Source organism: Triticum aestivum, chromosome 1A (assembly GCF_018294505.1).
Source record: "Triticum aestivum cultivar Chinese Spring chromosome 1A, IWGSC CS RefSeq v2.1, whole genome shotgun sequence".
Taxonomy (NCBI): domain Eukaryota; kingdom Viridiplantae; phylum Streptophyta; class Magnoliopsida; order Poales; family Poaceae; genus Triticum; species Triticum aestivum.
In genome coordinates this window covers 476,731,982-476,756,178 of record NC_057794.1, presented here as the reverse complement: position 1 = coordinate 476,756,178, position 24,197 = coordinate 476,731,982, and positions in this window count along the sequence as shown.

Below are 24,197 nucleotides of genomic sequence, written 5' to 3'. Positions count from 1 at the left end.
TGCACTAGAGTCAATAATCTAGTTCACATCATCATGTGATTAACACCCATAGTTCACATCGCCATATGACCAACACCCAAAGAGTTTACTAGAGTCAATAATCTAGTTCACATCTCCATGTGATTAACTCCGAAAGATTCCTAAGGTGTGATCATGTTTTGCTTGTGAGAGAGGTTTAGTCAATGGGTTTGTCATATTCAGATCCGTATGTATTCTGCAAATTTCTATATCTACAATGCTCTGCATGGAGCTACTCTAGCTAATTGCTCCCACTTTCAATATGTATCCAGATTGAGACTTAGAGTCATCTGGATCGGTGTAAAAGCTTGCATCAACATAACCTTTTACGACAAACTCTTTATTACCTCCATAACCGAGAAACATTTCCTTAGTCCTCTTTAAGGTACCTAAGGATAATTTTGACCGATGTCCAGCGATCTACTCTCGGATCACCATTGTACCCCCTTGCCAAACTCATGGCAAGGTATACACTAGGTCTGGTACATAGGATGGTATACTTTATATAACCTATGGCTGAGGCATAGGGAATGACTTTCATTCTCTCTCTATCTTCTGTCGTGGTTGGGCTTTGAGTCTTACTTCACACCTTGCAATACAGGCTAGAACTCTTATCTAATCCATTTTGAACTCCTTCAAAATCTTGTCAAGGTATGTACTCATTGAAAATCTTATCAAGCGTCTTGATCTATCTCTATAGATCTTGATGCCTAATATGTAAGCAGCTTCACCGAGGTCTTTCATGAAAAAAATTCTTATTCAAATATCTTTTTATGCTTTCTAGAAATTCTATATCATTTCCAATCAACAATATGTCATCCACATATAATATTAGAAATGCTACAGAGCTCCCACTCACTTTCTTGTAAATACAGGCTCCACCATAAGTCTGTATAAAACCATATGCTTTGATCACCTCATCCAAGCGTATATTGCAACTCCGAGATGCTTGCACTAGTCCATAGATGGATCATTTGAGCTTGCACACTTTGCTAGCACCTTTAGGATCGGCAAAAACTTCTGGTTGCACCATATACAACTCTTCTTTAATATCCATTAAGGAATGAAGTTTTTGACATCCATTTTCCAAATTTCATAATTATAAAATGAGGCAATTGCTAACATGATTCAGACTGACTTAAGCATCGCTATAGGTGAGAAGGTCTCATTGTAGTCAACCCCTTGAACTTTTCGAAAACCTTTCGCGACAAGTCAAGCTTTGTAGATGGTGACATTAGCATCAGCGTCTGTCTTCTTCTTGAAGATCCATTTATTCTCAATAGCTGGCCAATCATCGGGCAAGTCCACCAAAGTCCACACTTTGTTCTCATACATGGATCCTATCTCAGGTTTTATGGCCTCAAGCCAACTATCGGAATCTGGGCTCATCATACCTTCTTCATAGTTTGTAGGTTCGCCATGGTCTAGTAACATGACTTCCAGGACAAGATTACCGTACCACTCTGGTGCGGAACGTGCTTTGTTTGACCTACGAGGTCCAGTAGTAACTCGATCTGAAGGTTCACGATCATCATCATTAGCTTCCTCTCTAGTTGTTGTAGGCATCACGGGAACATATTTCTTTGATGTGCTACTTTCCAAATTAAGAGAAGGTACAATCACCTCATTAAGTTCTACTTTCCTCCCACTCACTTCTTTCAAGAGAAACTCCTTCTCTAGAAATGTTCCATTCTTGGCAACAAAGATCTTGCCTTCGGATCTGTGGTAGAAGGTGTACCTAATTGTTTCCTTACGGTATCCTATGAAGACACACTTCTCCGATTTGGGTTCGAGCTTATCAGGCCAAAGCCTTTTGACATAAGTGTCGCAACCCCAAACTTTAAGAAACGACAGCTTAGGTTTCTTGCCAAACCATAGTTCATACGGTGTCATCTCAACGGATTTAGATGGTGCCCTATTTAACATGAATGCGGTTGTCTCTAATGCATAACCCCAAAACAATAGTGATAAATTGGTAAGAGACATCATAGAACGCACCATATCTAATAAAGTACGGTTACAACGTTCAGATACACCATTACACTGTGGTGTTCCAGGTGGTGTGAGTTGTGAAACAATTCCACATTGTTTTAAATGAAGGCCAAACTCGTAACTCAAATATCCGCCTCTGCGATCAGATTGTAGAAACTTTATTTTCTTGTTATGATGATTCCTCCACTTCACTCTGAAATTCTTTGAACTTCTCAAATGTTTCAGACTTGTGTTTCATCAAGTAGATATACCCATACCTACTCAAATCATCTGTGAACGCAAGAAAATAATGATATCCACCGCGTGCTTCTATTGGGGAACGTAGCATGCAATTTCAAAAAAAAAAATCCTACGATCACGCAAGATCTATGTAGGAGATGCATAGCAACGAGACGGGGAGAGTATGTCTATGTACCCTTGTAGACCAAAAGCGGAAGCGTTATGTTAACGCGTGTGATGTAGTCGAATGTCTTCACGATCCAACCGATCCAACTACCGAACATACGGCACCTTTGTGTTCAGCACGCGTTCAGCTCAATGACGTCCCTCGAGCTCTTGATCCAGTACAGGGTCGAGGGAGAGTTCCGTCAGCACGTCGGCGTGGCGACGGTGTTGGTGATGTGATCCGCGCAGGGCTTCGCCTAAGCACTACGACGCTATGACTGGAGGAGTAAACAGTGGAGGGGGTACCGCACATGGCTAAGAAACAACTATTGTGCCTTTGGGGTGCCCCCTGCCCACGTATATAAATGGGGGGGAGGATGAGGCCAGCCCAAGGGGGGCGCGCCAAGAGGGGGGAATTGTACTAGGACTCTGTACCTAGTAGGATTCGGCCCCCTCCTTCCTTCCAACGGAGAGGGGAAAGGGGAAAGGGGGGAGAGGAGAAGAAAATGGGGGGCCGCGCCCTGCACCCCTTGTCCAATTCGGATTGGGCTTGGGGGGGGGGGCGTGCGCCACCTCCTGTGGCAGCCTCCCTCTCTCCTCTATGGCCCAATAGGCCCATTAACTTTCCTGGGGGGTTCCGGTAACCTCCCGGTACTCCGAAAATCCCTGATCTTCTTCGGAACCATTCCGGTGTCCGTATATAAACTTCCAATATATCAATCTTTACCTCTCGACCATTTAGAGACTCCTCATCATGTCCATGATCTCATCCGGGACACCAAACAAAATTCGGTCACCAAAACACATAACTCATAATACAAATCGTCATGGACCGTTAAGCGTGCGGACCCTACGATTCGAGAACTATGTAGACATTACCGAGCCACATCTCTGGTCAATAACCAATAGCAGAACCTGGATGCTCATATTGGCTCCTACATATTCTATGAAGATCTTTATCGGTCAAACCGCATAATAACATACGTCATTCCCTTTGTCATGGGTATGTTACTTGCCTGAGATTCGATCGTCGGTATCCTCATACCTAGTTCAGTCTCATTACCGGCAAGTCTCTTTACTCGTTCCATAATGCATCTTCTCGTAACTAACTCATTAGTCACATAGCTTGCAAGACTTATGGTGATGGAGACACCAGAGTGGGAGCTCTGTAGCATTTCTGATATTATATGTGGATGCCATATTGTTGATTGGAAATAATACAGAATTTCTGGATAGCATAAAAGGATACTTGAATAAGAATTTTTCAATGAAAGACCTCAGTGAAGCTACTTACATATTGGGCATCAAGATCTATAAAGATAGTTGAAGACGCTTGATAAGACTTTCGATGAGTACATATCATGATAAGATTCTTGGATCAGTAAACGAAGGAGTTCTTGCCTGAGTTGTAAGGTGTGAAGTTGAGTAAAGACTCAAAACCCGACCACGGCAGAAAATAGAAAGAGAATGAAAAGTCATTCCCTATGCCTTAGTCATAGGTTCTATAAAGTATGCTATGTTGTGTACCAGGCCAGTTGTGTACCTCACCATGAGTTTGGCAAGAGGGTACAATAGTGATCCAGGAGTGGATCACCGGACAGCGGTCAAAATTATCCTTAGTGGAATAAGGACATGTTTCTCGGTTATGGATGTGACAAAAAGTTCATCGTAAAGGGGTATGTCGATGCAAGCTTTGACACTGATCCGGATGACTCTAAGTCTCAATCTAGATATGTCGGGGATATACCCTGCAGTATGACCTGGCCGGATATATGACCCGGCCAGACTTGGCGTTTCATTGGTAACTCGCCAGAGGATTGGCAACTCACATGTCTGGCGGTTCACTGGTGAGATGACTCACGAGCCTGAAGAATCATTGGTGACCCGACGTGTGTTTCAGATGGATGACAAGGCCCAAGGCCTAGAAGGCCGGCTCATGTTATGATGGGCCGGATTAAGAAGAAAGGCATAAGGAATATTCTCCTACAAAGGAAGCAAGACTAGGACTCCACTTGTAATAGAGTAATCCTAATCCTAATAGGACCAGTCATGTAACCCGCTGTCGGTGTCAAAATCGGCGGATCTCGGGTAGGGGGTCCTGAACTGTGCGTCTAGGATCGATGGTAACAGGAGACGGGGGACACAATGTTTACCTAGGTTCGGGCCCTCTCTATGGAGGTAATAACCTACTTCCTACTTGATTGACCTTGATGAATATGAGTGTTACAAGAGTTGATCTACCACGAGACCGTAATGGCTAAACCCTAGAAGCCTAGCCTGCATGACCATGGTAATGAATATATCCTTTCTGGAGTAACCCCTCCGGTTTATATAGACACCGGGGGGGGGGGGAATCTAGGGTTACATAGAGTCGGTTACATAAGAAGGAATCTTCATAGTCGGTCGCCAAGCTTGCCTTCCACGCCAAGGAGAGTCCAATCCGGACACAGGTATAGTCTTTGGCCTTCATGTCTTCACAACCCATCAGTCCGGCCCATGGATAACAGGCCGGACGCCTGAGGACCCCTTAGTCCAGGACTCCCTCAGTAGCCCCTGAACCTGGCTTCAATGACGAGGAGTCCGGCGCGCAGATTGTCTTCGGCATTGCAAGGCGGGTTCCCTTCTATCCGAACTTCAAGGTAGTCTTCGGATGCGATGATAGTATCCGAACCTGTCACACACACCATACATAACCGCAGAGAGAATATATTTTTACACAAGTCTAATCTGCTGAGAGCTTTTTACAATATGACATCACGTCTGTCCGGTCATAATTTCGAACCGTTTTTTGTCTACCGCTCCATGTTTCGAGACGCGGTTTCCATTGGCACGTTGTGTAGAAGCAGAGATCGTGTCCCCTTATTATGGGATTCTCATCAATACGGGCATGGGTGACCCAATCGTGCCGTCTGCACGGCCCTTGGGAATAGGCGAGTTTAGAGTGGGGAGACGCTTGATATTCATGGCCTTTATAAGGGGATAAGGATTCCCTTTCTTCACCCACACCTCGGCTCCTCCTCAGTCCTTCCGTCCCTAAGTGTAGGACCTTGAAGTAGATGTGTCTAGAGGGGGGGGGGGTGATTAGACACTTAATGCTAAAGTTGCAATTTTTAAGCCTTTTTGGTTTAAGTAGAATTTAGGCATAATTTCAACATTCACAATACATGTCAAGCAAGCATGCAAAGAGTGTATAGGAAGCGAAAAGTAAAGCATGCAACTTGCAAGAGTGTAAAGGGAAGGGTTTGGAGAATTCAAACGCAATTGGAGACACCGATGTTTTTCCCGTGGTTCGGATAGGTGGTGCTATCCTACATCCACGTTGATGGAGACTTCAACCCACGAAGGGTAACGGTTGCGCGAGTCCACGGAGGGCTCCACCCACGAAGGGTCCACGAAGAAGCAACCTTGTCTATCCCACCATGGCCATCGCCCATGAAGGACTTGCCTCACTAGCGGTAGATCTTCACGAAGTAGGTGATCTCCTTGCCCTTACAAACTCCTTGGTTCAACTCCACAATCTTGTCGGAGGCTCCCAAGTGACACCTAGCCAATCTAGGAGACACCACTCTCCAAGAAGTAACAAATGGTGTGTTGATGATGAACTCCTTGCTCTTGTGCTTCAAATGATAGTCTCCCCAACACTCAACTTTCTCTCACAGGATTTGGATTTGGTGGAAAGAAGATTTGAGTGGAAAGCAACTTGGGAAGGCCAGAGATCAAGATTCATATGGTAGGAATGGAATATCTTGGCCTCAACACATGAGTAGGTAGTTCTCTCTCAGAAATAGGATGCTGGAAATGTAGGCTTAGTCTGATGGCTCTCTCCATGAGTGAAGAGGAGGTGGAGGGGTATATATAGCCTCCACACAAAATCCAACCGTTACACACAATTTACGAATCTCGGTGGGACCGAATCAATAAACTCGGTCAGACCGAAATAGTAAACCTAGTGACCGTTAGAGATTTTCGGTGGGACTGACATGCAACTCGGTAGGACCGATATGGTTAGGGTTAGGGCATAACGTAATCTCAGTGAGACCGATTACACAAACTCGGTGAGACCGATTTTGGTAATAAGCTAACCAGAGAGTTGGTCAGGCAAACTCGGTGGGACCGATTTGCTCTTTCGGTGAGACCGAAAAGTTACAAAAAGGAAACACTGAATTTACATTGCAATCTCGGTGGGACCGATCCGCTCTTTCGGTGAGACCGAAAAGTTACGAAAGGGAAACAGAGAGTTTGCAATCCCATCTCGGTGAGACCGAGATCCCATCGGTGAGACCGAACTGATTAGGGTTTATGGCAGTGGCTATGACAAGTGAAACTCGGTGGCGCCGGATAGAAATAATCGGTAGGTCCGAGTTTGGATTTGGGTTTAGATCATATGTGGAAGTGGGAAAGTAGCTAAGGATTTTGGAGCATATCATTAAGCACTTGAGCAAGAGGCTCATTAAGCAACACCTCATCCCTCCTTGATAGTATTGGCTTTTCCTATGGACTCAATGTGATCTTGGATCACTAAAATGTAAAATGAAGAGTCTTGAGCTTTAAACTTTATCCAATCCTTTGTCCTTAGCATCTTGGAGAACTTCCCACAACCTTTAGTCCATGCCACTCCATTGTTGAACTTATCTGAAACATACTAGATAGAAACGTTAGTCCAACAAGAGATATGTTGTCATTAATTACCAAAACCACCTAGGGAGCACTTGTGCTTTCACTAAGCTCCAGCGCCCAAGCTTTTAGATTTTCCCTTGTCCGAGAAAGCACTCCAAAGATGTCTGGATCCGGAGCTGGGGGTAAGTGGATGGCCTCCTCCGTCAAGAAGAGGGATATCAATGCGCTCCGGGAGGCCGGATATCTGGCCAAGGAGAGTTCCACTATGCTGTCAATGAATGGTTTAGTGGCCCCTTCAATCATATATAGTGACGCTGTCCAAGGAGAAACCTTCCTCCCCGGACAGATTTTCGTGTTCGGCGGCTTCGTACCGCAGGCCAACTCACCTGGCCATCTGGAGCAGATCGATAGCTACGCCCCTGGCCACCAGGTCAGATTTGGAAGCTTGAACTACGTCACGGATATCCGTGGAGACTTGATCTTCAATGGATATGAGACCCTAGCGATTTCTCCGCCTCGCCTCGATGAACATGACTTAAATCTGTCATCGGATCACATCCAGGAGATGGTCCCTGTTGCTGCAACAACCTTAGAACCGGAGCAGATCGCGCCATCCGAGGCCATAGAGTCCGCGGCGCTGGAGCCGCATGCAGACTCAACACCCTACAATATTTGCGCCAACGGAACTCCGGACTCGCCTCTGGCTATCAGTTTCGGACCATGTACGCTTGCGGACACCGAGCTAGATCGGTTATCAATCTTCGAATTCAGCGCCGCAGACGTTTTTTAGCAATCACCTTTGGGCGATGTGCTAAATCTCTAAAGAATTTGTCCTTGGAGAAGGACTCACAGCCGAACTATGTTCGGTTCGAGCCAGAGGCTGATGATGGGAAATTTTGCTTCCCACCTGCCACCCACTTCATAGCCACTGTCGATGATTTAACCGACGTGCTTGATTGCGGCTCCGAGGACATCGACGGTATGGACGACGATGCCGACAAGGAGCAAGGATAAGACCCGCCATTTACTGGACGTTGGACGGCCACCTCTTTGTACAATGTGTACATGGTCGACACACCTAAAAAAGCTAGCGACAATGACAAAGGAGATCCAGTTGCGAATAAACCTCCTGAGACACAGTCCAAACGCCGGCGCCCTAAACGCCGCTCTAAGCCTCCTCGCTCAAAAGATGGCAACACTGGCACCAGAGAAAATAGTACTCCGGGCGACGCCGAAAACAATGAAGACCCTGTCGGGGCTGCATCCGAACAGGAGGAACAAGACAACGGGCAAGATAACCCGGATAAACAGGCCATGCCCAATGACCCAGATGATGAGAACCTCAACAATGAGGACTTCATCATGCCTGAGACACCCCTCGAGCAGGAGCGCTTCAAGCGCCAGCTAATAGCCACTGCAAGAATCCTGAAGAAGAAGCAGCAGCAGCTCCAAGCTGATCAAGACCTACTCATTGATAGGTGGTCTGATGTCCTGGCAGCCGTAGAATACGGCCTCGAGCGCCCAGTCAAGAGTTACCCAAAGCGTAGACTGCTACGTTAGTTCGATGAGGAGGCACCAGACCCCATACCTCCCTCATGCCATGCGGACCGACCAGCACGTGCTTGGGATAGTGCGGCGGACCGACCACCCCGCGGTCGGGATAAAACGACAACTCAGGCCGGTCAACAACCCGCCCCACCACCTCGCAAAAACAGGGATAGAACAGCTCGGGACCATACATATGACCTTCAGCAGGATCTGGATAGTAGAGCAGGACACACTAAATCAATCTACGGATCACGAGGACGCTTCCGGACTCGAAATGGCGTCTACCTATTCGGACGTGACAAACCTAGTCACACCCGGGCCGATAACCGCAGACCGACTTCATCGGAGGTACGCCGTGACGCGGCCAGATATAGAGGCGCCACACACCCTCTCTGCTTCCTAGATGAGTGATACGTCCATTTTGCATCATGCTTTTATATCAATATTTATTGCATTATGGGCTGTTATTACACATTATGTCAAATACTTATGCCTATTCTCTCTTATTTTACAAGGTTTACATAAAGAGGGAGAATGCTAGCAGCTGGGATTCTGGGCTGGAAAAGGAGCAAATATTAGAGACCTATTCTGCACAGATCCAAAAGTCCCGAAACTTCACGGAAGATATTTTCCAAATATATAAAAATACTAAGAGCAAGAACTTCACCAGGGGGGCACACCCCGCCCACGAGGGTGGGGGGCGCGCCCCTACCTCGTGGGCCCCCTAGTGGCCCTCCGGTGGCCATCTTCTGCTATATGGAGTCTTTCGATGGAAAAAAAATCATAAACCATCTTCTCGGACGAAACTCCACCGCCACGAGGCGGAACCTTGGCGGAACCAATCTAGGGCTCTGGCGGAGCTATTTTTCCGGGGAAACTTCCCTCCCGGAGGGGGAAATCATCGCCATAGTCATCACCAACGCTCCTCTCATCAGGAGAGGGCAATCTCCATCAACATCTTCATCAGCACCATCTCATCTCAAAACCCTAGTTCATCTCTTGTATCCAATTCTTGTCTCCAAGTCCGGGATTGGTGCTAGTAGGTTGCTAGTAGTGTTAATTACTCCTTGTAGTTGATGCTAGTTGGTTTAATTGGTGGAAGATCATATGTTCAGATCCTATATGCATATTAATACCCTTCTGATTATGAACATGTTTATGCTTTGTGAGTAGTTACTTTTGTTCCTGAGGACATGGGAGAAGTCTTGCTATTAGTAGTCATGTGAATTTGGTATTCGTTCGATATTTTAATGAGATGTATGTTGTCTCTCCTCTAGTGGTGTTATGTGAACGTCGACTACATGACACTTCACCATTATTTGGGCCTAGAGGAAGGCATTGGGAAGTAATAAGTAGATTATGGGTTGCTAGAGTGACAGAAGCTTAAACCCTAGTTTATGCGTTGCTTCGTAAGGGGCTGATTTGGATCCATATGTTTCATGCTATGGTTAGGTTTACCTTAATACTTTTGTTGTAGTTGCGGATGCTTGCAATAGAAGTTAATCATAAGTGGGATGCTTGGCCAAGTAAGGGCAGCACCCAAGCACCGGTCCACCCACATACCAAATTATCAAACTACCGAACGCGAATCATATGAGCGTGATGAAAACTAGCTTGACGATATTCCCATGTGTCCTCAGGAGCGCTTTACATCATATAAGAGTTTGTCCAGGCTTGTCCTTTGCTACAAAAGGATTGGGCCACCTTGCTCCACTTTATTTACTTTTGTTACTTGTTGCTCGTTACAAATTACCTTATCACAAAACTATCTGTTACCACTTATTTCAGTACTTGCAGAGAATACCTTGCTGGAAACCGCTTATCATTTCCTTCTGCTTCTCGTTGGGTTCGACACTCTTACTTATCGAAAGGACTAAGATAGATCCCCTATACTTGTGGGTCATCAAGACTCTTTTCTGGCATCGTTGCCGGGGAGTGAAGCGCCTTTGGTAGGTGGAATTTGGTAAGGAAAAATTTATATAGTGTGCTGAAACTTACTGTCACTTGTTACCATGGAAAGTAATCCTCTGAGGGGCTTGTTTGGGGTATGTTCACCCCGACCAGTAGAGCAAAGAGTTGCTCCTCAACTTACTGAACCTACTAAAAATGAAAATGAAAATGCTTGCTTTGAAGTTCCTGCGGGTATGATAGAAAAACTGCTAGCTAATCCTTTTTAGGAGATGGAACAAAACATCCTGATTAACATCTGATATATGTGGATGAAGTTTGTGGATTATTTAAGCTTGCAGGTTTACCCGGAGATTTTGTTAAGAAGAAGGTCTTCCCTTTATCTTTGAGGGGAGATGCATCGACATGGTATAGGCTATGTGATGATATGAGGTCTTGGAATTACAAACGATTGAAATTGGAATTTCATCAGAAGTTTTACCCTATGCATCTTGTTCATCGTGATCGCAATTACATATATAATTTTTGGCCTCGCGAAGGAGAAAGCATCGCTCAAGCTTGGGGGAGGCTTAAATCAATGTTATATTCATGCCCCAATCATGAGCTCTCAAGAGAAATTATTATTCAAAAAATTTATGCTCGGCTTTCTGGTAACAATCGCACCATGCTTGATACTTCTTGTGCTGGCTCTTTTATGATGAAGACTATTGAATTCAAATGGGATTTATTGGAAAGAATTAAATGCAACTCTGAAAATTGGGACCTCGAGAATGGTAAGGAGTCAGGTATGACACCTAGTTTTGATTGTGTTAAATCTTTTATGGATACCAATATTTTTCGTAAATTTAGCACTAAATATGGACTTGACTCTGAGATAGTAGCTTCTTTCTGTGAATCTTTTGCTACTTATGTTGATCTCCCCAAGGAGAAGTGGTTTAAGTATCATCCTCCCATAGAAGTAAAAGTAGCTGCACCTATTAAAGTTGAAGAAAATATTGTCACTTATTATGATCCTGTTGTTCCTACTTCTTATGTTGAGAAACCACCTTTCCCTGTTAGGATAAAGGATCATGCTAAAGCTTCAACTGTAGTTCATAAAAGCAATATTAAAACATATACACCTCCTGAGCAAGTTAAAGTTGAACCTAATATTGCTATTGTTAAAGATCTCTTGTCTGATAATATTGATGGGCATGTTATTTATTTCTGTGATGAAACTGCTAGAATTGCTAAACCTTGTGCTAAAGATAAACCTAGACCTGTGGTAGGCATGCCTGTTATTTCTGTTAAAATAGGAGATCATTGTTATCATGGCTTATGTGACATGGGTGCTAGTGCTAGCGCAATACCTCATTCCTTATACAAAGAAATTATGCAAGAGATTGCACCTGCTGAAATAGAAGATATTGATGTCACAATTAAACTTGCCAATAGAGATACTATTTCACCAATGGGAATTGTTAGAGATGTTGAAGTCTTGTGTGGGAAAACTAAATATCCTGCTGATTTTCTTGTTCTTGGTTCCCCACAAGATAGCTTTTGTCCCATTATATTTGGTAGACCCTTCTTAAATACTGTTAATGCTACCATAGATTGTAAAAGAGATGTTGTTACTGTCGGTTTAGATGATATGACTCATGAATTTAATTTCGCTAAATTTAGTAGACAACACCATGAAGAAGAATTACCTAGTAAGGATGAAATTATTGGTCTTGCTTCTATTGCCGTACCTCCTAGTGATCCTTTAGAGCAATATTTGCTAGACCATAAAAATGATATGTTTATGAATGAAAGAAGGGAATTAGATGAAGTATTCTTTAAACATGAACCTATTCTGAAAAACAATTTACCTGTTGAAATCCTAGGGGATCCTCCTCCACCCAAGGGTGATCCCGTGTTTGAGCTTAAACCATTACCTGAGACTCTTAAATATGCTTATCTTGATGAGAAAAAGATATATCCTGTTATTATTAGTGCTAACCTTTCAGAGCATGAAGAAGAGAGATTATTGAAAACTCTGAAGAAGCACCGTGCTGCTATTGGGTATACTCTTGATGATCTTAAGAGCATTAGTCCCACTCTATGTCAACATAAAATTAATTTGGAAGAAGATGCTAAACCAGTTTGTGATCATCAACGCCGGCTGAATCCTAAAATGAAAGAAGTGGTAAGAAAGGAGACACTAAAGCTCCTTGAGGCAGGTATAGTTTATCCCGTTGCTGATAGTCAGTGGGTAAGCCATGTCCATTGTGTCCCTAAGAAGGGAGGTATTACTGTTGTTCCTAATGATAAAGATGAATTGATTCCTCAGAGAATTATTACAGGTTATAGGATGGTAATCAATTTCTGCAAATTAAATAAGGCTACTAAAAAGATCATTACCCCTTACCTTTTATCGATCAAATGCTAGAAATATTGTCCAAACATAAACATTTTAGCTTTCTAGATGGTTATTCTGGTTTCTCTCAAATACCTGTGTCAGCCAAAGATCAATCAAAGACTACTTTTACATGCCCTTTTGGTACTTTTGCTTATAGACGTATGCCTTTTAGTTTATGTAATGCACCTGCTTCCTTTCAAAGATGCATGATGGCTATATTCTCTTACTTTTGTGAAAAGATTTGTGAGGTTTTCATGGACGACTTCTCCGTCTATGGATCTTCTTTTGATGATTGCTTGAGCAACCTTGATCGAGTTTTGTAGAGATGTGAAGAAACTAATCTTGTCTTGAATTGGGAAAAGTGCCACTTTATGGTTAATGAAGGTATTGTCTTGGGGCATAAAGTTTCTGAAAGAGGTATTGAAGTTGATAAAGCCAAGGTTGATGCTATTGAAAAGATGCCATGTCCCAAGGACATCAAAGGTATAAGAAGTTTCCTTGGTCATGCCGGTTTTTATAGGAGGTTCATTAAGGACTTCTCAAAAATTTCTCGGCCTCTGACTAATTTATTACAAAAATATATACCATTTGTTTTTGATGATGATTATGTAGAAGCATTTGAAATAATTAAGAAATCATTGATCTCTGCACCTATTGTTCAGCCACTTGATTGGAATTTACCCTTTGAAATTATGTGTGATGCTAGTGATTATGCTGTAGGTGATGTTCTAGGACAAAGAGTTGATAAGAAACTAAATGTTATTCAATATGCTAGTAAAACTCTAGACAATGCTCAAAGAAATTATGCTACTACTGAAAAAGAATTCTTAGCAGTTGTATTTGCGTGTGATAAGTTTAGACCTTACATTGTTGATTCTAAAGTAACTATTCACACTGATCATGCTACTATTAAATATCTTATGGAAAAGCAAGATGCTAAACCTAGACTTATTAGATGGGTTCTCTTGCTACAAGAATTTGATTTGCATATTATTGATAGAAAAGGAGCTGAGAACCCCGTTGCAGACAACTTGTCTAGGTTAGAGAATGTGCTCGATGACCCACTACCCATTGATGATAGCTTTCCTGATGAGCAATTAAATGTCATAAATGCTTCTCATACTGCTCCATGGTATGCTGATTATGCTAATTACATTGTTGCTAAGTTTATACCACCTAGTTTCACATACCAGCAAAAGAAAAAGTTCTTCTATGATTTGAGGCATTACTTTTGGGATGACCCACATCTTTATAAAGAAGGAGTAGATGGTGTTATTAGACGTTGTGTACCTAAGCATGAACAGGAACAGATCCTACGCAAGTGTCACACTGAAGCTCATGGAGGACACCATGCTGGAGATAGAACTGCACATAAGGTACTGCAATCTGGTTTTTATTGGCCTACTCTCTTCAAGGATGCCCGTAAGTTTGTCTTATCTTGTGATGAATGTCAAAGAATTGGTAATATTAGTAGACTTCACGAAATGCCTATGAACTATTCACTCGTTATTGAACCATTTGATGTTTGGGGCTTTGACTATATGGGACCTTTTCCTTCCTCTAATGGTTATACACATATTTTAGTTGCTGTTGATTACGTTACTAAGTGGGTAGAAACTATTCCAACTAGTAGTGCTGATCATAACACTTCTATTAAAATGCTTAAAGAAGTTATTTTTCCAAGATTTGGAGTCCCTAGATATTTAATGACTGATGGTGGTTCACATTTTATTCATGGTGCTTTCCGTAAAATGCTTGCTAAATATGATGTTAATCATAGAATTGCATCTCCTTATCACTCTCAGTCTAGTGGTCAAGTAGGATTGAGTAATAGAGAACTCAAATTAATTTTGCAAAAGACTGTTAATAGGTCTAGAAAGAATTGGTCCAAGAAACTTGATGATGCATTATGGGCCTATAGAACTGCATATAAAAAATCCTATGGGTATGTCTCCGTATAAAATGGTCTATGGAAAAGCATGTCACTTACCTCTCGAACTAGAACACAAGGCTTATTGGCCTATTAAAGAGCTTAATTATGATTTTAAACTTGCGGGTGAGAAGAGGTTATTTGATATTAGCTCACTTGATGAATGGAGAACCCAAGCCTACGAAAAAGCCAAGTTGTTTAAAGAAAAAGTTAAAAGATGGCATGACAAAAGGATACAAAAGCGTGAGTTTAATGTAGGTGATTATGTATTGCTATACAACTCTCATTTAAGATTTTTTGCAGGAAAACTTCTCTCTAAATGGGAAGGTCCTTACGTTATCGAGGAGGTCTACCGTTTCGGTGCCATAAAAATCAACAACTTCGAAGGCACAAATCAGAAGGTGGTGAACGGTCAAAGAATCAAACACTATATCTCAGGTAATCCCATAAATGTTGAAACCAATGTTATTGAAACCGTAACCCCGGAGGAATACATAAGGGACACTTTCCGGAATGTTTCAGACTCCGAAAGGAATTGGTATGTGGTGCGGTAAGTAAACCGACTCCAAAACAGTTTTTAAGGCAATATTTCTCCATTTTGGAATACTTAGAAAAATAGAAAAATAAGTAGCAGTCCGGGAAGGACACGGGGGTGGAGGGCGCGCCCTACCCTACTGGGCGCGCCCCTACCTCGTGGGCACGTCGTGTGCTCTCCGGACTCCATTTTCGTACACGACACGTATTTTGGTCGGTAAAAATTCATTATATAACCTCCCGGGGGTTTTGACTCCCGTATCACGCAAAAATCTCCTGTCTTTGTTTCGAGCTATTTTCTGTGAGGGTTGTCAAGGCCAGGCACTATGTCATCTCCCTCCTCCTCCAACCATGAGGGCAACGATGCTTGGCTAATGAAGATAGAGATGAAGAGAGAAGAACCCATGGAGATCAACAAGGATGAAGGGATCAAGAAGGCCATGGAGGACCAAGTTCCGAGAACAGAAGACACCCTTCAACTGGATCACAATCTTCTTACCCCAAAAGAAATCGAATCTTTCAAGATGAGTGAGTTAGCTCGTATACAAAATAAGTATCTCACACATGAAAATATTTTGTTGAAGGAGCACATCATTGCACTCAAGGGCATTATCCGCAAGTTAGAAGACCACCTACGCTCAATGTGCGACTATCCATCATCAACATCCCCACCTTCTTCACTAACAAAGGAGACATAATCACATGGGTATGGGCACTCCACTTGGCGACTGCAAAGCTTGGGGGAGTGCCCCGGTATCGTATCACCATCACTTTATCTTTACCGTTTTTCTTAGTTCGATCCTTTTGGTAATATCTTGATCTAGTAGAATAAAAGTTCTTAGTATGATCTAGTTGTGAGTTTTGCTTTATTATCCTTCTATGTAATCGAGTCCGTGAGCTATATAATAAAGATTAGTGTTGAGTAAAGGGCTTGATTATTTTGCCATGATCCTAAGGGAATAAAAGAAAAGTGAAAGAAATAAAAAGAAACAAAGAGATCATGTGAGTCTTATGGAGAATAATGAGCTCACATAGAAAGAGTATGACGAATAAAAGTTATTGAGGGTTGACAAACATAGTTTTGGTCATCGTTGCAATTAATAGGAGGTAATAAAGAAAGAGAGGTCTTCACATATAAATATACTACCTTGGACATCTTTTATGATTGTGAGCACTCATTAAAATATGACATGCTAAAGAGTTGACATTGGACAAGGAAGACAACATAATGGGTTATGTTTTCTTACATCTGAGATAAATTATATTGTTTTGGATCTTCCAACATGATGAGCTTGCTTTCCCCCCTCATGCTAGCCAAATTCATTGCACCAAGTGGAGATACTACTTGTGCTTCCAAATACCCTTAAACCAGTCTTGCCATAAGAGTCCATCATATCTACCTATGGATTGAGTAAGATCCATCAAGTAAGTTGTCATCGGTGCAAGCAATAAAAATTGCTCTCTAAATATGTATGATTGATTGGTGTGGAGGAAATAAGCTTTATACGATCGTGTGATATGGAAGTAATAAAAGCGACAGACTGCATAATAAAGGTCCATATCACAAGTGGCAACATAAAGTGACGTTCTTTCGCATTAAGATTTTCTGCATCCAACCATAAAAGCGCATGACAACCTCTGCTTCCCTCTACGAAGGGCCTATCTTTTACTTTTATCTCCTACATTGCATAAGAGTCGTGATGATCTTCACCCTTCCTTTTTACATTTTATCCTTTGGCAAGCACAATATGTTGGAAAGATCCTGGTATATATGGCTAATTGGATGTGAATTTTCATGAACTATTACTGCAGACATTACCCTTGAGGTAAAACATTGGGAGGCAAAACTATAAGCCCCTATCTTTCTCTGTGTCTGATTAAAACTCCATACCCATAAGTGTTGCGTGAGTGTCAGCAATTGTGAAAGATTATATGATAGTTGAGTATGTGGACTTGCTGAAAAGCTCTTATACATTGACTCTTTCCTATGTTATGATAAATTGCAATTGCTTCAATGACTGAGATTGTAGTTTGTTAGTTTTCAATGAAGTTTACGATTCATACTTGATATTGTGATTGAATTATTACTCTAGCATTAGAGATTATATGACAAAGAATTATATGAGTTGCTGTTCTAAGAATGATCATGATGCCCTCATGTCCATATTTTATTTTTATCGACACCTCTATCTCTAAACATGTGGACATATTTTTTGATTTCGGCTTTTCGCTTGAGGACAAGCAAGGTCTAAGCTTGGGGGAGTTGATACGTCCATTTTGCATCATGCTTTTATATCAATATTTATTGCATTATGGGCTGTTATTACACATTATGTCACAATACTTATGCCTATTCTCTCTTATTTTACAAGGTTTACACAAAGAGGGAGAATGCCGGCAACTGGGATTCTGGGCTAGAAAAGGAGCAAATATTAGAGACCTATTCTGCACAGCTCCAAAAGTCCTGAAACTTCACGGAAGATGTTTTCCAAATATATAAAAAATCCTGAGAGAAAGAATTTCACCAAGGGGCACACCCTGCCCACGAGGGTGGGGCGCGCCCTACCCCTTGGGTGCGCCCCCTACCTCGTGGGCCCCCTGGTGGCCCTCTCCGGTGGCCATCTTCTGCTATATGGAGTCTTTCGATGGGAAAGAAATCATAAGCCATCTTCTCGGACGAAACTCCGCCGCCACGAGGCGGAACCTTGGCGGAACCAATCTAGGGCTCTGGCGGAGCTGTTCTGCCGGGGAAACTTCCCTCCCGGAGGGGGAAATCATCGCCATCGTCATCACCAACGCTCCTCTCATCGGGAGAGGGCAATTTTCATCAACATCTTCATCAGCACCATCTCATCTCAAAACCCTAGTTCATCTCTTGTATCCAATTCTTGTCTCCAAGTCTGGGATTGGTGCTCGTAGGTTGCTAGTAGTGTTAATTACTCCTTGTAGTTGACGCTAGTTGGTTTAATTGGTGGAAGATCATATGTTCAGATCCTATATACATATTAATACCCTTCTGATTATGAACATGTTTATGCTTTGTGAGTAGTTACTTTTGTTCCTGAGGACATGGGAGAAGTCTTGCTATTAGTAGTCATGTGAATTTGGTATTCGTTCGATATTTTGATGAGATGTATGTTGTCTCTCCTCTAGTGGTGTTATGTGAACGTCGAGTTGTCACAGCCCTAGCTTAGTCTTGCCTATCCTTGCATAACCTCCATGCATCATGTTTACTTTTCCTCAGAAAGTTGAAATGGGGATGGCAGAAACCCCCAGCACCACTTAATCCAACTAGGGTTACTAAAATATTTTTTCAATGATCCTGAAATGCCCTTCAAAATGTTCATCATCTTTGTCTTGGTCTAAAACCTCTGACAAAAATGGTGCAAAACTTTCTAGGTCATCCAAAGGTCACTGGATTAAATCATATGTTATTTGAATTTGGGCATTTAAATGCTAGTAAATATTTTAAATGCCCAAGTAATCCTAAACTGAAATGTTCCATGTTGGATATATTCTATACAGTGGGCATGTTCAGTTTGGTGATTTTTGAAAGGGTCTAGGTATTTTTAGAAAAGCCACAAAGATTATAGAAAAATAGAAAAGAAAAATAAAAGAGAGAGAGAGAGAGAGAGAGAGAGAGAGAAGGACTAACCTGGCGCCACCAACCGGCCCAGCTCCTGTGCTGGTTCAGCACCGTTGGCCCAGCCCATTGCTGTAGTGGCCCAGCCCGGCGCCGCCTTCTTCAACCTCATGCCAGAAGGCACGAGGGCGTGTGCCCGCGGTGTGCCAGCACGCGCACGGCCACCGATGGCCACCTCCTACTTTCCTTCGCTGCCTCGATGCCCTAGACGCTCTGGCATTGCCACGCAGACCCCTGGACCCCCTCGAGCGCTCCCCTCTCTCCCTGCCTTGCCTCTCTCGCTCTCCCTCCCGAAGCCGAGCGGAGCCGTCGCCACCGCTCGTCTTTGCCGTGGCCACTAGCATCCCCACGCCCAGCCAGCGCCCCCATGAGCTCCGCCTCGACGCCGTAGAGCCGCACGCCAAAGCATGTGACCCCGGGAGGCCAGCAATGTCGCCATCACCGTTGCCTTCCACCTCGGGCTCCGGCCACCATCGTCGTCGATCTGCCGCACGCAGGACGTCCCCGAGCCCGCTAACCATCCCTACGGCACCGCCGTGAGCTCCTCTCTCTTACCCCCTAACCCCGCGGCTCCTCTCGCCCTCTAGCCCCGATTCCTACCGTCGCCAAATCCCGCCGCCGCTCGGGCTCATTCCCGGAGTTGCTCCGGCGATCATTTGGTTTGCCAGCGTGTCCAAAGGGCTTGTGGGCATGCGTAGGTATAGTAGGCATCGAGAACCGGTCGTTTTGCACACCGTAGCGACGAATCCATCGTCACCCGAGCTCCGGCTGCCGCCGCGAGCTCCGTTCCGGCGGGCTCCAGCGCTCCCACGGCCACCCACCTACCTCTCTGGATGCGGGTGAGTCCGGGCTACGCCCCGATGCCCTTAGCAACCGTCCCCGTCGCCTTTAGCACAAGTCCGACGCGTTGCCGCTACGGGTTTGGTCGCCGCCGGCCAACTCCGGCGACAGCCGACGTGGCGGGGTCATTAGTGCTAATCCCCGCCAGCTGGACCTCACCTAGTCACTGACTGCGGGCCTCGATGCGGGTCAAAGCCGTAGTCAACGCGGGATTAGTTTCTGTCCCACTGACCAGTGGACCCCACTGGTCAGGTTTGACCTGGACCCGGTCTGTTGACCTGCTGACATCACAACGACGTCATGCTGACGCAGTTAACCTTTTCTGGATTTATTCTTATTCAGGAAATTCCAGAAATTAGTTTAAACTTCAAAAATTCATAGTAATTCAACCGTAACTCCAAATGAAACAAATTATATATGAAAAATGATCAAAAAATCTAATCTATCCATCTGTACTGGTTTCATGCATGTTTAAACAACTTAACCTTGCTGTTTAGATCAAAACATGATAATGCACTTTATAAGTTCTTAGTTTGAATTTGAATTTGAACCTTTGGTTCAAATCAACTCAAAACCCTTCTGTTCTTAGCTGCATTAGCTCAAATCACAGCATGTTGACATGTCATGATCATGCATCATATTGTGCATTGCATTGATTGTGTTCTTTCTATGTTTGCCGGTGGTTGTTCCCCCTCGGTAGACGATGTTTCCGACGATGAGATCGATGACACGATGAAGAACTATACTATCTTCAGAAGTGCCAGGCAAGCAAAACCCCCTTGTTCATTCCGATACAATCCCACTCTCTCGCTCCTGCTCTCTTTTACTGCATTAGGAAAACAACGATTCATCTGTTACTTGCTGCGGTAGTTGAACCCCTTATCCTCTGCATGACCCGTCATTGCCACAGTAAATAGATGAAACCCACTAGCATGAGTAGGAGTTGTTTGAGCCCTGATGTGCCTACTCATTCATGCTTGTTTGTCATGCCTGCTATTGCATAGAGTTGTGTCAGGTCTGATTCATCGGGGATGAATCGGAGGTGTGTGAACATGTCCTACTATGTGTGAGCTAAGTGTGTGAACACGATTTGGTAAAGGTAGCTGTGAGTGGCCATGTAGGAGTACATGGTGGGTTTTCTCATTGAAACCGTCCTCAGGAACCGAGTTCTATGTCTGTGATCCATGAACAACTACTACCACTCGTTGGGATCCTTAATTGACCCTCTCGGCTTCCTAATCGCCCTAGTACTCTGTCCAGGAGTTGCAACTAGTTTCTGGTGTTTGTAGGTTATGTGTTGGTGGCCGTGCGTAGCGCTGACCCCAGGGGTGGGCTATGAGATACATCGTGGCACGGTGTACCGGGCGCCCGTTTGGTGTCTCGGAAACCCTGTTCACATCGTTCGGTGCCGTATGTGGAAACCTCGGCCGGACTCCCTGCGGATGGAACCTGGATAGGCGATAAACCTGGACTAGAGACTTGACTGTTTAGGTAGGCCGTGGACGACACCCTCGTTGGGCTTCCGCTTGAAGGTTGCCGAGTAGATGTCGTGTAAACGACGGTAAGTGGTGGGAGCGTGTGTGAAGAAGTACACCCCTGCAGGGTTATCATTATCTATTCGAATAGCCGGATTCCTCAGATATGGAAACTTGGACCCCTTGCATAGTTCATAGACAAGTGAAAGTGGATACTCTAAAACTCGCAAGATAAGTGTGAGTGCTATGGATGGCCTTCTCGTAGGGAGACGGGAGCGGATCCATAGTGGTGTATTGAATGGTGAATATGTGGACTCGTGTGCGCCACCTCAAAAGAGTTGCTTGTAGTCGTAGTTCAGGTTAGCCACTGAGTCAAAGCTGTCTTGCTGTAGTTAAACTCCACCACCGCCCCTGTTGATACCGATGCATATGTAGCTAGTTCTGATGTAAGTCTTGCTGAGTACTTTTGTACTCACGTTTGCTTAATTTATGTTTTGCAGAGAGACTTCAGTCTCGCTAGTAGTTTCGCATGGACTTCGACGTTTAGCTTGATACCTTAGCTACGATCTTGTGCCCTCGGCAGGATCTGGTAGATAGTCAGGCTTCTTAGCCTTTTTCATTTATACATGTCTGTACTCAGACATGTTAAGCTTCCGCTTGTGCCTTGATTTGTATGCTATGTTTGTTGGGTCATGAGACCCATGTTTGTAATATCCCGCTCCTCGGAGCCTAATGAATAAATACTTGAGTTGTAGAGTTATGTTATGATGCCATGTTGTATTTACACATATCGAGCATATTGTGTGTATGATTGAAATGCTTGCTATGTGTGGGATCTGACAATCTAGTTGTTTATCCTTGGCAGCCTCTCTTATGGGGAAATGTAGTCTAGTGCTTCCATGAGCCATAGTAGTCCACTACAGCCCGGTTCACCGGAGTCCTGTTAGCCCAGCACTACTTCTCAGGACACTTGACTGGACGACATGTGTTTCACTTCGTTCCTGTGTCTGTCCCTTCGGGGAAATGTCACGCGGTGACATCCGGAGTCCTGTTAGCCCAGTGCTACAGCCTGGATTCACATGCTACTGACCTACATGCTCGATGTGATTCATGTATGCCTGTCCCCATAGGTTGGTGCCGCTTTGGGTTCATGACTAGCCATGTCGGCCCGGGTTCCCTGTCATATGGATGCTAGCGACACTATCATATACGTGAGCCAAAAGGCGCAAACGGTCTCGGGTCATGGTAAGGCGACACCCGTGGGAATACCGTGCGTGAGGCCGCAAAGTGATATGAAGTGTTACCGGCTAGATCGATGTGACTTGGAATCGGGGTCCTGACAGCATTGGTATCAGAGCCTGACTGCCTGTAGGATTACCAAGCCAAACTGGTCGAAGTCGAGTCTAGAAATGCTTTAGTTATGTAAGGGAATTGATTGTGGAAGGGAACGTAAGGCTCTTTTTACTCCTTTACCCTATGCCCTTCTGATCTGAGTCAACCTCTTCTTTTCTACGGGGAATAAGAACTAGGCCTTCTCATCTATCTATCAGGATGACGTGTTACTAATCCATAGACTTATAGAATTGATAGTTTCAAGCCTCAGTTCCGTTCCTACTACTTCCGTATGTTGACAGTTGATCTCGGAACCTTGATATTGTGTTGTTGAGTGGTTATGCCACCCTTTTGCAGGATGTCTCAAATATTTTTGAGCATTTATAGCCGTTATGCTGTCCGAGTCATCCCAGGTTACTAAATAGTCTGATGCATTTGCAAATCCTTTCTTTCCGTTCCCGATGTCCTTTTGGTCAGAATAAGCAAACTAACTGGCCAGTTAAGGTACCCTATGAAGTAAATATGCCCTAGAGGCAATAATAAAGTTATTATTTATTTCCTTATAATCATGATAAATGTTTATTATTCATGCTAGAATTGTATTAACCGGAAACATAATACATGTGTGAATACATAGACAAACAAAGTGTCACTAGTATGCCTCTACTTGACTAGCTCATTAATCAAAGATGGTTATGTTTCCTAACCATGAACAATGAGTTGTTATTTGATTAACGAGGTCACATCATTAGTTGAATGATCTGATTGACATGACTCATTCAATTAGCTTAGCACCCGATCGTTTAGTATGTTGCTATCGCTTTCTTCATGACTTATACATGTTCCTATAACTATGAGATTATGCAACTCCCGTTTGCCGGAGGAACACTTTGGGTGCTACCAAACGTCACAACGTAACTGGGTGATTATAAAGGAGCATTATAGGTGTCTCCAAAGGTAGATGTTGGGTTGGCGTATTTCGAGATTAGGATTTTTCACTCCGATTGTCGGAGAGGTATCTCTGGGCCCTCTCAGTAATGCACATCACATAAGCCTTGCAAGCATTGAAACTAATGAGTTAGTTGCGAGATGATGTATTACAGAATGAGTAAAGAGACTTGCCGGTAACGAGATTGAACTAGGTATTGGATACCGACGATCGAATCTCGGGCAAGTAACATACCGATGACAAAGGGAACAACGTATGCTGTTATGCGGTCTGACCGATAAAGATCTTCGTAGAATATGTAGGAGCCAATATGGGCATCCAGGTCCCGCTATTGGTTATTGACCGGAGACGTGTCTCGGTCATGTCTACATTGTTCTCGAACCTGTAGGGTCCGCACGCTTAAGGTTACGATGACAGTTATATTATGAGTTTATGCATTTTGATGTACCGAAGGTTGTTCGGAGTCCCGGATGTGAGCACGGACATGACGAGGAGTCTTGAAATGGTCGAGACGTAAAGATTGATATATTGGAAGCCTATGTTTGGATATCGGAAGTGTTCCGGGTGAAATCGAGATTTTACCGGAGTACCGGGAGGTTACCGGAACCCCCCGGGAACCATATGGGCCGAGATGGGCTTTAGTGGAA